The sequence below is a fragment of the Cetorhinus maximus genome, chromosome 5 (assembly GCF_964194155.1).
Source record: "Cetorhinus maximus chromosome 5, sCetMax3.hap1.1, whole genome shotgun sequence".
NCBI lineage: Eukaryota > Metazoa > Chordata > Chondrichthyes > Lamniformes > Cetorhinidae > Cetorhinus > Cetorhinus maximus.
The window spans coordinates 149598549-149610991 of NC_135883.1; the positions used below are offsets into that span (position 1 = coordinate 149598549).

The following is a 12443-nucleotide window of genomic DNA, read 5'->3' on the forward strand; positions in this document are numbered from 1 at the left end:
TCGAAGAGGATCATGCAAGGTAAGTTCAAAAATTTTAATTTGAAATTTCCTTGTGTGCCAGGAGGAGCAGGAGTGCCCCTCCAGGTCTCACAGGAAAGACTAGCGGCTCTGAGGCTCTGCCTTCCCCTTCCATAACCCTGATCAGGACTGGAAAGCTCCTCTCCCCAGTTGCGATGAACACACCCACACCCCTCCTCCAACTGACTGCTGGGGGTTATTCACTCGGGTCATTGGATGTGGCCTCCTGTCGATGAACACCCCCTCCTGCTCATCAGCCTCATATTGGATCTAGTCAGTTTCAGACATGACTCCCAGAAAAATTGATTTAAATGAGGTCTAGCCATTAAGTTGGCCAGGCTCCACACCTCTAGATTCCTTGGGTTCACTATCAACTTCATGGATCGTTCTGCTCCATTCCGATTCCCACTTTCAAACTGGGGCCTGTATGCTTAATCAGTGGTCATAAAACTAGTATGTTAAAGTAATTGGCAAATTCACAATTATTCCAAATCTGAAATTCTATCACTGGACCATCTTAGAGATCAGAATGCTTTCTTCCCCTCCCCTTCCTCTGATCAACTTGTCCCCATTTTCCTTCACCATGCCAGGAAATGTTTTCTTGGGCAATGTTCTCCTGATGTGCCCATCCCACTCCTGCCTGCCTATCTCATCATTCCTGCCGTATTTGGGCAGGAGTTGGACTTGGTTTATGTTAGAAAGACCTAGGAGTTAAAATTATCCAGGGCTATGCAGGTAATTTGCAAGCTTTCTGCTTGCCCCGCTGACCCATGCTGATCTCTTCCCCATCCCTGTTAAAATTGGAGCTAGATTCTGCTAGGACCAGAGAACAGCACTGCAACAAAAAAGTTTCTATCAAAGTTTAATTACCATTTTGGAACATTAAAAGTAAATTAATTTCACTAACTGCTTATGAAGCTAGTACAGAACCTGAAATTGGTTGAGGTAAACAGTTTAGATGCTTTCAAAAGGAAACTAGATGAGTAGATGAGAGAAAAAAAATGTAGAAATATATGCTGAAAGGCTGAGATGAGGCAAATGGATTGGGAGAAGACTCACGTAAACACCAGCAGACTAGCTGGGCACAGTTTCTGTGCTGTATGCCCTATGTGATACTATGCAAAAAAAAAAAATGAAATTTGCTTTGGTGTTGCATGTTGCTTAGCACTTACTTAAGGATTACAAAATAATTATCTGTGGTCTGCATTGTAAAAGCAGCATCAAGCTTATCTGCACAAAAATGGACTGAAGACAAATTAACTGCCGTAAAATAAACTTCCTATATACTCATTCTACAAAGAGTTGTGTTACAGCTTGAGTTTTGGCTGAAAAACTTGACAAATGACAAACTTTAGATGGATGTTAAATATCTATGAACAATTATGCTGACATCATCAGGATTGAAAGATAAATGTTTTCCTCTCAAGACTGAAAAATTGCACCAGTACAAACAAGTATCAGGATTTCACAACCTTATTAAACACAGCAGCAAAAAAAAAAGCAAAATGTACTGATTTTGTAAAAGAAAACAATTTTATATGAATTATTGAACTAGTCAATTATGAATGGGTGCCAACTGAACAAGTAAAAGTTTCAGATTTTTTTGGATGCTAATGGATTTTGCTGTGCATTTGCAGCAATTTTTATTTTTAGTTGTAAGGTTCAACTAAGTTACATACGAACATATGAATTAGGAGCAGGAGTAGGCCACTCGGCCCCTCGAGCCTTCCCTGCCATTCAATAAGATCATGGCTGATCGAATGTAACCTCAACTCCACATTCCTGCCTAGCTCCAATAACCTTTCACCCCCTTGTTAATCAAGAATCTATTTAGCTCCGCCTTAAAAATATTAAAAGACTCTGCTTCCACCGCCTTTTGAGGAAAAGAGTTCCAAAGGCTCTCAACCCTCTGAGAGAAAAAATTTCTCCTCGTCTCTGTCTTAAATGAGCAACCCCTTATTTTTAAACAATGACCCCTAGCTCTAGATTCTCCCACAAGAGGGAACATTCTCTCCACATCTACTTCGTCAAGACCCCTCAGGATCTTAAAGTTTTCAATTACATCGCCTCTTACTCTTCTAAATTCCAGTGGATACAAGCCTAACCAGCCCAGCCTTTCCTCATAGGACAACCCACTCATCCCTGGTATTAGTCTAGTAAACCTTCTATGAACTGCTTCTAATGCATTTACATCTTTCTTTAAATAAGGCGGCCAGTACTGTACACAATATTCCAGATGTAGCCTCACCAATGCCCTGTACAACTGAAGCATAAATGTTAAGTATCTATGAAATCAATTCCCCTCACAATAAATGATAACATTAGCTCTCCTAATTACCTGCTGTACCTGCATACTAACCTTTTGTGATTCATGCGCTAGGGCACCCGGATCCCTCTGAATCCCTCTGAGCTCCTTTTCTTTTTATTAATTCTTGGGATGTGGGCTTCGCCGACTGGGCCAGCATTTATTGCCCATCCCTAGTTGCCCTTGAGAAGTTGGTGGTGAGCTGCCTTCTTGAACCACTGCAGTCCATGTGGTGTAGGCACACCCACAGTGCTGTCAGGAAGGGAGTTCCAGGATTTTGACCCAACAACAGTGAAAGGACAGCGATATAGTTCCAAGTTAGGATGGTGAGTGACTTGGAGGGGAACTTCCAGGTGGTGGTGTTCCCATCTATCTGCTGCCCTTGGCCTTCTAGATGGTAGTGGTCGTGGGTTTGGAAGGTGCTGTTGAAGGAGCCTTGGTGAACTCCTGCAGTGCATCTTGTAGATGGTACACACTGCTGCCACTGTGCGTCAGTAGTGAAGAGAGTGAATGTTTGTGGATGTGATGCTCAGTCTCTCACCATTTAGATAATAAGCTTCCTTTTTAATTCCTCCTGTCAAAATGAACGATTTCACATTTGCCCATCATATTATACTCCATTTGGCAGATCTTTGCTCACTCACTTAACCATCTATGTCATTTTGTAGCCTCCTTCCGTCCTCTTCACAATTTACCTTCCTACCTATTTTTGTGTCGTCAGTAAATTTAGCAACCATTTCTTCGGTCCCTTCATCCAAGTCATTTATATAAATTGTAAAAAGTTGAGGCCCCAGCACTGATCCCTGTGGCACACCACTCTCACATCCTGCCAACCAGAAAATGACTCATTTATGCCAGCTCTCTGCTTCCTGTTAGCTAGCCAATCTTCTATCCATGCCAATATGTTACCCGCTAAACCATGAGCTTTTATTTTTTGCAATAACCTTTGATGTGGCACTTTATCAAATGCCTTCTGTTAACAATGTTATTTTCTGACATCCAGAACAGTGAGAGGTTTGCAATTTGGGATTACATATGTATTTGAAGAATACATATTTAAAGAATGCATATTGATAACAGTAAAAAGGCAAAAGCTTCAATGTAAAAATACTGCATTTAGCAAGATAAAGCTGAGAAATAAATGTGTAACTGCTTACAAAAATAACTGGCTTAAATGTGCTGAGAATTCTCAAATAAATAAATTTGTAACAAATGTAATTTCATAGCACTGAATATTATTAATCATGTTGCATCTTTTCTGGAAGTTACTTGTCACAGCAACAGACTTCTAACATATTGGGACATGTATGAGCAAGGCAAGGCCAGAAATGTACAAACATTTAGCCATCAGGAAGGCTGATAGAACAACTTAGCAGAATTGAACTCATATGGTACACGTTTGTGTTCCATATTCAAAAAATTTCTGTGCAAATTGAGGTGTTTTCATTAAGGAACTCTGCAGTCTAAAAATTAAACAAATTGTTGAAAAACAGATATTAAGATTCACTCCAATTCAAAACCAGCCAGTTCAGGAACCATGCCTTACAGGTAATTTAAACTTGTTGCGAAAGTGTGAAATAGGAAACATCAGATCAGCCAGCAATTACACACTTGGTCAAGTTATTCTTTCCACTGAAGTTAATGATAAGGAAAATTGGTCAAGCTAAATAACAGCTGGCTGATTCAATATTGCTTAGTTAAGGGGAGACTATGGCGTAGTCATATTGTCGCCGGACCAGTAATCCAGAGGCCCAGGCTAATGCCGAGGGGAGATGGGTTCAAATCCCACCACAAAAGCTGGTGATATTTAAATTCAATTATAAAATCTGGAACTGAAAGGTAATCTCAGTAATCGTGAAACTATCATTGATTGTCATAAGAGCCCATCCTTATCTGGTCTGGCCTACATTTGACTCCACGCTCACTGCAACGTGGTTGACTCTTAGTTGCCTTCTGAAATGGCCTAGCTAGCCACTCAGTTCAAGAACAATTAGGGATGGGCAACAAATGCTGGTCTTGCCAGAGACACCCACACCCCATGAAAGAATAAAGAAAAAAAATACCATTGCCAAGTTAAAATTACCACCTTCGATTTTTCTGCATTGTCTACAGACACCAACACTACTGCCATTGCTGACCATTATAAATCTACTTCATATTTTCAATGAAAATCATTAAAAGTAATCAGTCATATACAGAGCAAGATAAAATTCAAAACTAGATTGAAAAAGTGTTGTGCGCTAATCAAACATCCCGAAGGAAAAGAAGAAATTAGTTATTAACAGATTAGTAAGGTTAGAATTCAAATGCTGTTATGTCACTATTCATTTCTAAGTTTAAATTTTACTGAATATTCATCTTGCACTTATACGAGAAGGATAGCATAGTGGTTCTGTTACTGGACTAATAGTCCAGGATCATTAGTCCAAACATGAGTTCCAATCCCACCACAGCAGCTGGGCAATTTAAAATCAGTTAATTAAATAAATCTGGAATAAAAAACTCGAATTGGTTATGGCAACAATCAGACTACTGAATTGTCATGAAAACACACCTGGTTTACTAATGTCCTTGAGGGCAGGAAATCTGCCATCCTTACCCAGTCTGGCCTAAATGTGACTCCAGACACAAAGTAATGTGGTTGACTCTTAACCATCCTTTGAAATGGCCGAGCAAGCCATTATGAAAATAAACCGCTATGAAAATGTCTATTAAAAATGAAACTGGACGGAGCACCTGGCACTGACCATAGAACCATAGAACACTACAGCACAGAAAAACAGGCCATTCGGCCCTTCTAGTCTGTGCCGAAACTGTGACCTAGACACCAGACACAAAAAGGTACACCCAGCAGAGCTGACCCTGCAAAATCCTGCTCACTAGCATCTAACATCTAGAATCTGATTGTCAGTCAGGCTTGGTGTGTGGTGCATTTGCGTGTACTGGAAGCTACATATATTAATACACAGGGCCCCGTTCCTTGCAGACAGAAAGAACATATTGTGTCTGTTTCAGTTAAACAAAATAAGTGATAGCCATTCGCTGGCTCATCCCTTAGGACAGTGCCTTGGCCAATCAGGGTCAAGCTGCCTGGTTTAAATTTCAAACAATGCTTGGCAGTTAACTGTCAGTCATCATCACTGGTGCATTCTCCATGGCAATGTCTCTATCAATCAGAATACAACTGCCAACCAATCAGCACTCTCTTCACAAACAGTATAAATTGGTGTTTTCCCCTTATATTGGTATTCTTGTGAGGTATCCTGATGAATGCAAGACAAAAAGCTTCAACGTGTCTCTTTGTTTAGCAATATTCTTGTCCCACTGCAAGGAAAGACCGACCAGAGGTGGTGGCATAGTGGTTCACAGTGAGGACAGAATGGCCCTGGGTGTCCTCAACATTGGCTCTGGAACCCATGAAGTCTGCTGGCATCAAGTCTAACATGAGCAAGTAACCCTTATAAGTATCTACTGCCCTCTGTCAACTGATATATCGATAGTCCTCAATGTTAAACCCTACTTGGAAGAAGCACTAAGGGTAGCAAAGGGGACAGAATGATACTTTGGGTGGGGGAACTTCAATGTACATCACCAAGCAAGAGAGGCTCGGTAGCAATACTAACCAAGCCAGTTGGGTCCTGAAGGAAATAGCTGACAGACTGGATGCGGGGCAGGTGGTGGCAGAACCAACACAAGGGAAAAATCTACTTTTTAAAAATGTTTTCATGGGACGTAAGCATTGCAGGCAAGGCTGACATTTGTTGCTCATCCTCACTAACCCACTGCTGACACATCTATCACTGACAATATTGGTAGGAGTGACCACTGCACAATTCTGTGGAGACAAAGTCCTGTCTTGACATGAGGGCATCGTCTATCATATTGTGTAGCACTACCACCTTGCTAAATGGGATAGATTCAGAACAGATCTTGCAACTTAAAACTGGGCATTCATAAGGCACTATGGGCCATTTGCAACAGAAATAAAATTGTATTCCATCACAATCTCTAACTTCATGGTCTGGTATATCCTTCACTCTGCCATTACCATCAACCCAAGGGATAAACCCCGGTTTAGGGAGGTGTGTAAGAGAGCATGCTGTAAGACAATAACAGTTTTACTAAAAAAAATTAGCTTCACGCTGAGGCTTGCCGAAATTACCATCATGCTTTAAGAGGCTGAGGGTAGTTTGATAGGAAAACCACTGGTTTCTGTTAAAATTCGCTGAACTGTAGTATTCTGTAGATATTGCGTTTTCCCAGAAAGTGATATCAAATTGAACAAAGCCATCATCTGTGTTTGAAATGAGGGAACAGGCCTTGAGAAATAATGAGTTTTGATAAGACATGAACAGCAACAATAGCTGGCAGGCTAAGTCACAAACACTTTTGGAAGATTACCAATGTAGTTGAGTCCAGGTGAACTTCGCAGGGTAAGGAACCCTCTTAGAAGTATCTACAACTGATGAAAATTTAATGAATTAAACTTAAAGGAGATGAACACTACCAGGGTAGGCTTATTGCTCAGGTATGTTCTGTCCAAAAAAGGCAAGACAAATCCAATTCAGCCAATTACTGCTCCATTAGTCTACTCTAAATCCCCATCAAAGTAATGGAAGCTATCGTTGAAAGTATCAAGCAGTCTTACTCAGCGTGCTCATTGATGCTCAGTTTGGGTTCTGCTAATAACACTCGGCTCCATACCTAGTAAAATTGAAGTCAATGGAAATCGGGAGAAAACGCCTTACTGGCTAGAGTCACACCTAGCGCAAAGGAAGGTGATTTGGTTGTTGGAGGCCAATCATTTCAGCCCCAGGACATCACTGCAGGAGTTCCTCACAGCAGTGACCTAGGACCAACCATTTTCAATTGTTTCATCAATGTCCTTCATGCCATCATAAGGTTAAAAGTAGTTATTGCTCAAAAGAAATACCAAGTTATAGCAAATGTATTGCACAGGAATACACCATTCTGCCCAACTGGTCTATGCGGATATTTATGCTTTGCAAGAGTCTCCTTCCACCCTACTTCATCTAACCTTATCAGCATATCCTTCTGTTCCTTTCGCCCTCTCTGCTATTCTAGCTTCCCCTAAATGCATCTATGCTATTTGCCTCAACTACTCCTAATGGTAGCGTGTTCTACATTCTTACAAATGTTTCATTGATGAAGTTTCCTCTGAATTCCTTATTGGACGTTTTGGTGACTCTTACATTTATGACCTCTAGTTTTGGAAACCCCCATAAATAGAAACATTTTCTTTACATCTAGCCTATCAAAACCATGAAGGCATACATCAGGTTACCCTTCAACCTTTTATTTATAGAGAAAGGATCGTCAGCCTGTTCAACCTTTCCTAATAAGTATATCCTCTCTGTTCTGGTATCATCTCTGTGAATCTTTTTTGCATCTTCTCTAATGTCTCAATACCCTGTATAAAATGGATACCAGAACTGTGCAGTTTTCCAAATGTGGTCTAATCAAGGTTTGATGCAAGTTTACATGAACTTTTCAGTTCCATCCCTCTAGAAATGAATCCAAGTGTTTGTTTTGCCTTTTTAATGGCATTTTAACCTGTGTTGCTACTTTCAGTGATTTGTGAATCAGTACATCTAGATCCCTTTGCTCCTCCATCCCTTTCAATCTTTTATTAACCAAGCAGTATGAGAATATAAGAAATAGGAACAGGAGTAGACCATTCGGCCCCTCGAGCCTGCTCCACCATTCAATAAGATCATGGCTGATGATCTTGTGTTTCGATTTCCACATTCCCATCTAACCCTGATAACCTTTGATTCCCTTGCCTAACAAGAATCTATCTACCTCTGCCTTAAAAATATTCAATGACTCCGCCTCCATCGTCTTCTGAGGCAGAGAATTCCGAAGTCGCACAACCCTCAGGGAAAAAAATTCTCCACACCTCTGTCCTAAAAGGGCGACCCCTAATTTTAAAACAGTGCCCCCTAGTTCTGGACTCACCCACAAGAGGAAACATCCTTCTGACGTCCACCTTGTTAAGGTCGTTCAGGATCTGGTATATTCAATCAAATCATCCCTCACTCTTCTAAACTCCAGTGGAAACAAGACCAGTCTGTCCACCCTTTCCTCATAAGACAACACACTCATTCCAGGTATCAATCTAGTAAACCTCCTTTGAACCGCTTCCAATGCATTTACATTCGTCCTTAAATAAGGAGGCCAAAACTGCACACAGTATTCGAGGTGTAGTATGAGGTATGCGGCCTCCTTAATTTTCCTACCAAAACGTAGCACTTCACGCATTAAATTTCACAGGAAAGTGGCTGGGCTTTTCCTTGTTGGAGTGAATAACTACCTATCACTTATGTAAGTGTCATCTACCATTTGTCCGCCCAAGTCTGGATTTTGAAGAAATTCTAACATGGCATAAAGCAGCATCTTTTCACCTGTAGCAAAAAATGTTTAAATTATATTTCCAACCTTGGTTTCAGATATTTAGAATTGACAAATAAGTCATCTCTCATAATAGGCCTTATTAGTTACAATCCAAAGTATTTTAATTTTTGTAATGTTTAAGTAGACAATAGCACTCAGTTTAACAAATGCAGCTGAAAAAAAAACTTGAATAGTTGAGAACAATTTCAAGGTATGCGGTCCCAAGTTGCTTTGCAATCATTGGGTATACGCTTGACTATGCCATTCCTGCACAAACTAAAAACATTTGAATTCATTCCAGCTGTCTATCATTTTACATTTAATATGCAAGTTCCTTTCTTTTTTCCTCGACTGGCTCGATTCCATTCATGAAAAATTGCTGTTATGTAAACTGTGAAAGTTAAGAACTTGGCATGTGATACCAGAGCTGCAATAGTACAAAGAATATTTTGGAAATGGTAATGACACAACCTCTCTCATTTCAAAATTTATGAGTTACTGAAATTCAATTTAGGGCACGGATCACAGAATTGTTACGGTGTAGAAGAAGGCCATTCGGCCCATGGTGTCTGCACCAGCTCTCTGAGCATTTTAACTTAGTGCCAATCTCCTGCATTTTCCCTGTAACCCCGCACATTGTTTCTATTTTATTGAATTTGTTGCAGCTTTGTGGGGAAACGTGTACCTCATTTTGCAGATCAATTAGTCAAATTACAGACAGGAACTTTTCATTATATTACGTGACTGTAATGATACAGCTTTAATGTAGCATTTTCAAAGTAGTTTCCATATCTAAAGCACCTTCGATAGGATGAAGCAGCAACAAGGTACATGTTTAAGCTCTTTTCAAAGTCACATCATGGGCAGGATCTTCCGGTCGGCGAGCAGGGGCAGGGCCTGCTCGCTGGCGCGTAAAATAATGCGGGGTGATGTCAGGTGGAACTCCCGATGTCACCCCGTGTCATTTCCATTTTCAGGTTGGTGGGGGCGCAGCCAAGTCGGATGGCCTATTAAGGCCATGGGAAAACCAATTCAGCTCATTAATGGACCTGCCCGTCCAACCTTAAGGTTGACGGGCAGGCCGGGAGCCCAGGTGGGCTTGTGAGAGAACATGAAACCTCATCCACTGGCGGGATGAGGTTTCATGAGGGTATTAAAATTTTAATGAAAGGTTTAAATAAAAATTATGGACATGTCCCAACTCATGTGTCACATGAGGAGACATGGCAGGGAAACTTTTTAAACTCCTTTATTAAAAGTTGAAAATCTGAGCCGATCACCCTGAGGCAGCACTTAGCCTTAGGGGGTTCTGTGCACTATTTCGCATGCGCGAAAGAGCACATTCCCGGTTGAGAGAATCTCCCCCCACTCTGCCCCCGCCTGTATAGGGAGCGCATAGCGCTTCCTGGCGGATGTCATGCTGGGCGGGCCAATTAAGGCCCATGTAAAATGGCGGTGCGCCCCCAATCGGGAACCCGCCCGCTCGCACCTGCTCCTGTTCTTCTCCCCCAACGGGGGGGGGAAATTTTGCCCCATGTTATAACAGTTAATCATAGTTGAAATAGAGATGGAATGGTGAAGCCAGCACACTGAGGCTGTGCTGGTCTAGTGAGAAAGTCCAGTTGATATACATTTCAGCAGCAATTACTTTGTATTTCTGATCTGGAGAGCAAAAGTATACTCAAACTAGGATAAAATTCTCTCCAGATCTCCCAAATTAATAGAATAAAAATGGAAACACATACATTAAATTTCTAACTTCTTAAACTGTGTGAATTTTATTTTTAAAATGTCAGTAATTTTTCTGAAGAATGTTAAGGGTCCTTATGGCTAATCTGTGCAGGTATACAGATACTTTTTCTTAGATATACTAACATACAAGAAGTATATAATAATACAAAATATTTAATTCAGCTTTAGCAGGCAAGTCACCCAACACAGTCACTGACATTCTATCCTCTCTTGCAAAAGAAGATCGCCCACAACAAGGGAGAGAATCAAGGGACAAGCAGAGGACCATCATGTAATCATTCCCCCAGTGGCCATGAAAAGATGGCCCATAAGATAATGGACACCAATGCCACAGAATACAAACAATTGGGACCCGGTGCTGCTGAGGCCATCCAGGATGATTGTACCTTCCCCATTCACTCCTCAGCTTCATAAAATGAAAACTCCAATTAATCTTCTGTTTTCTTCCCCACCCACCCACAAATTCCCTTACTCCTATCCTCTCCTTATGCATTTGTGTTTTCAGATAGTTGAGAACTGCCAGCTGCTCATCCGCAGAAGCCTCAAATGAAAGGGCGAGAGGAAATACAGCCCTCTGATGAAGAAGTATCGTTACTTGACAGGCCACACTCAGCCACTAGCTCAGATACGGGGATTGTGCAAAACGCAGTGCTTAGTTTTGAGTCAGCATCTGCTTGTGGTGAGTTACTGGAATGGGTTGCAGCCAGGACAGGGGATTGGTCAGCTTGTGAGATAACTCCCCAGAGGTAGAATTAGCAAACAAGTGTGCTACAGGGGACTCAGATGAGGACCATTTTGGAGCAAACCATAAGAAAATGCTGACGATGATGCAAACAAAGGTGCTTGGGTCTTTGGCAGACCCACCAGGTAGCCTGCAAAGTAGGGACATGGAGGTGTCTGGCACAGCACATCGTGCAGAACTTGGAGTTGTTCGAAAATTAAATTTTGCATTTAGCATTTAACTTAACTTTAACCTTAATTTGCAGTCTCTTTCAGTCTTAGTCAGTGGTAAACAAGCTGCCTGCTGTAGAACTGGTTACCTAGTCAGCCGAACCTGACTCAGATTTTTGGAATTTTGTCAGTATAAACACAAGAGGTTTTGCTTATGCACAAAGTAAGTAGCACAAGACAGAACAAGGCACTGTGGCTTAGAAGGCTGATGGCAACAGCAGCCAGGGTAGGGGGTTGATATGGCAGGAGAACAGAATAGAAATGTGGTAATGGTAGGGGACTCTATAATTAGGGGGATAGATGGGGTCCTCTGCAGCCAAGAATGAGAATCCCACAGGGTGTGTTACCTGCCTGGTGCCAGGGTAAGGCTTATCTCATGGCAACTAGAGGAACTTGGAAAGGGAGCGGGCAAATTCAATTGTCATGGTCTAGGTAGAAACAGGGAGGAGAGCCTGCTGAAAGAGTATCACGAGTTAGGCTCTAAATTAAAAAACTGGACCTCAAGGGCAATAATCTCTGAATTATTGTTTGAGCCACCTGCAAATTGGCATAGGAACAGACTGATCAGGAGAATTAACATGTGGCTAAAGAGCTAGTGTGGGAAAGAGAAATTCTGTTTCATGGGACACTTGCACAAATTCTGGGACAAGAAGCAGCTGTACCAATGGGATGGGCTTCACCTAAACTGGGTGGAGTCTGTGTTGTAGCGGAAAGAGTAAATAAGGAGGTGGAAGAGGCTTTATACTAGTAAGGTAGGTTGGTAGTGGGGAGGGGGGAAGAGAGAAATTTACGAGAAAAGTAAACAGCCTAAATGTAAACGGAATATGGTAGGAAAACATAGAAAAGAACAAAGTAAGGGAGGGCATTGATGGCAAGGGCATGTTACAGAATGAGAATCTAAAAAGATGGTTAAACATAGGGAGGAAACCTATTAAAAATGAATTAAAACATCGGTACAGCAATAGACACACTCTCTGTAATAAAACACGGAGCTAGAGGCAAT

General features: G+C 41.4%; 2 protein-coding genes across 3 annotated transcripts in view; one reads left to right on the forward strand and one right to left on the reverse strand.

Annotated features, from left to right (window-relative positions):
* Positions 1 to 8221, forward strand: part of cyp1b1 (cytochrome P450, family 1, subfamily B, polypeptide 1) — a 171640-nt gene extending 163419 nt beyond the window's left edge. Inside the window, exon 2 of the transcript XR_013576668.1 lies at positions 7992 to 8221. The gene's annotated coding sequence lies outside the window, so the exon portion shown is untranslated. The remainder of the gene's footprint in view (positions 1 to 7991) is intronic.
* Positions 1 to 12443, reverse strand: part of rmdn2 (regulator of microtubule dynamics 2) — a 159195-nt gene that overhangs the window by 55716 nt on the left and 91036 nt on the right. The gene's annotated exons all lie outside the window — the stretch shown is intronic.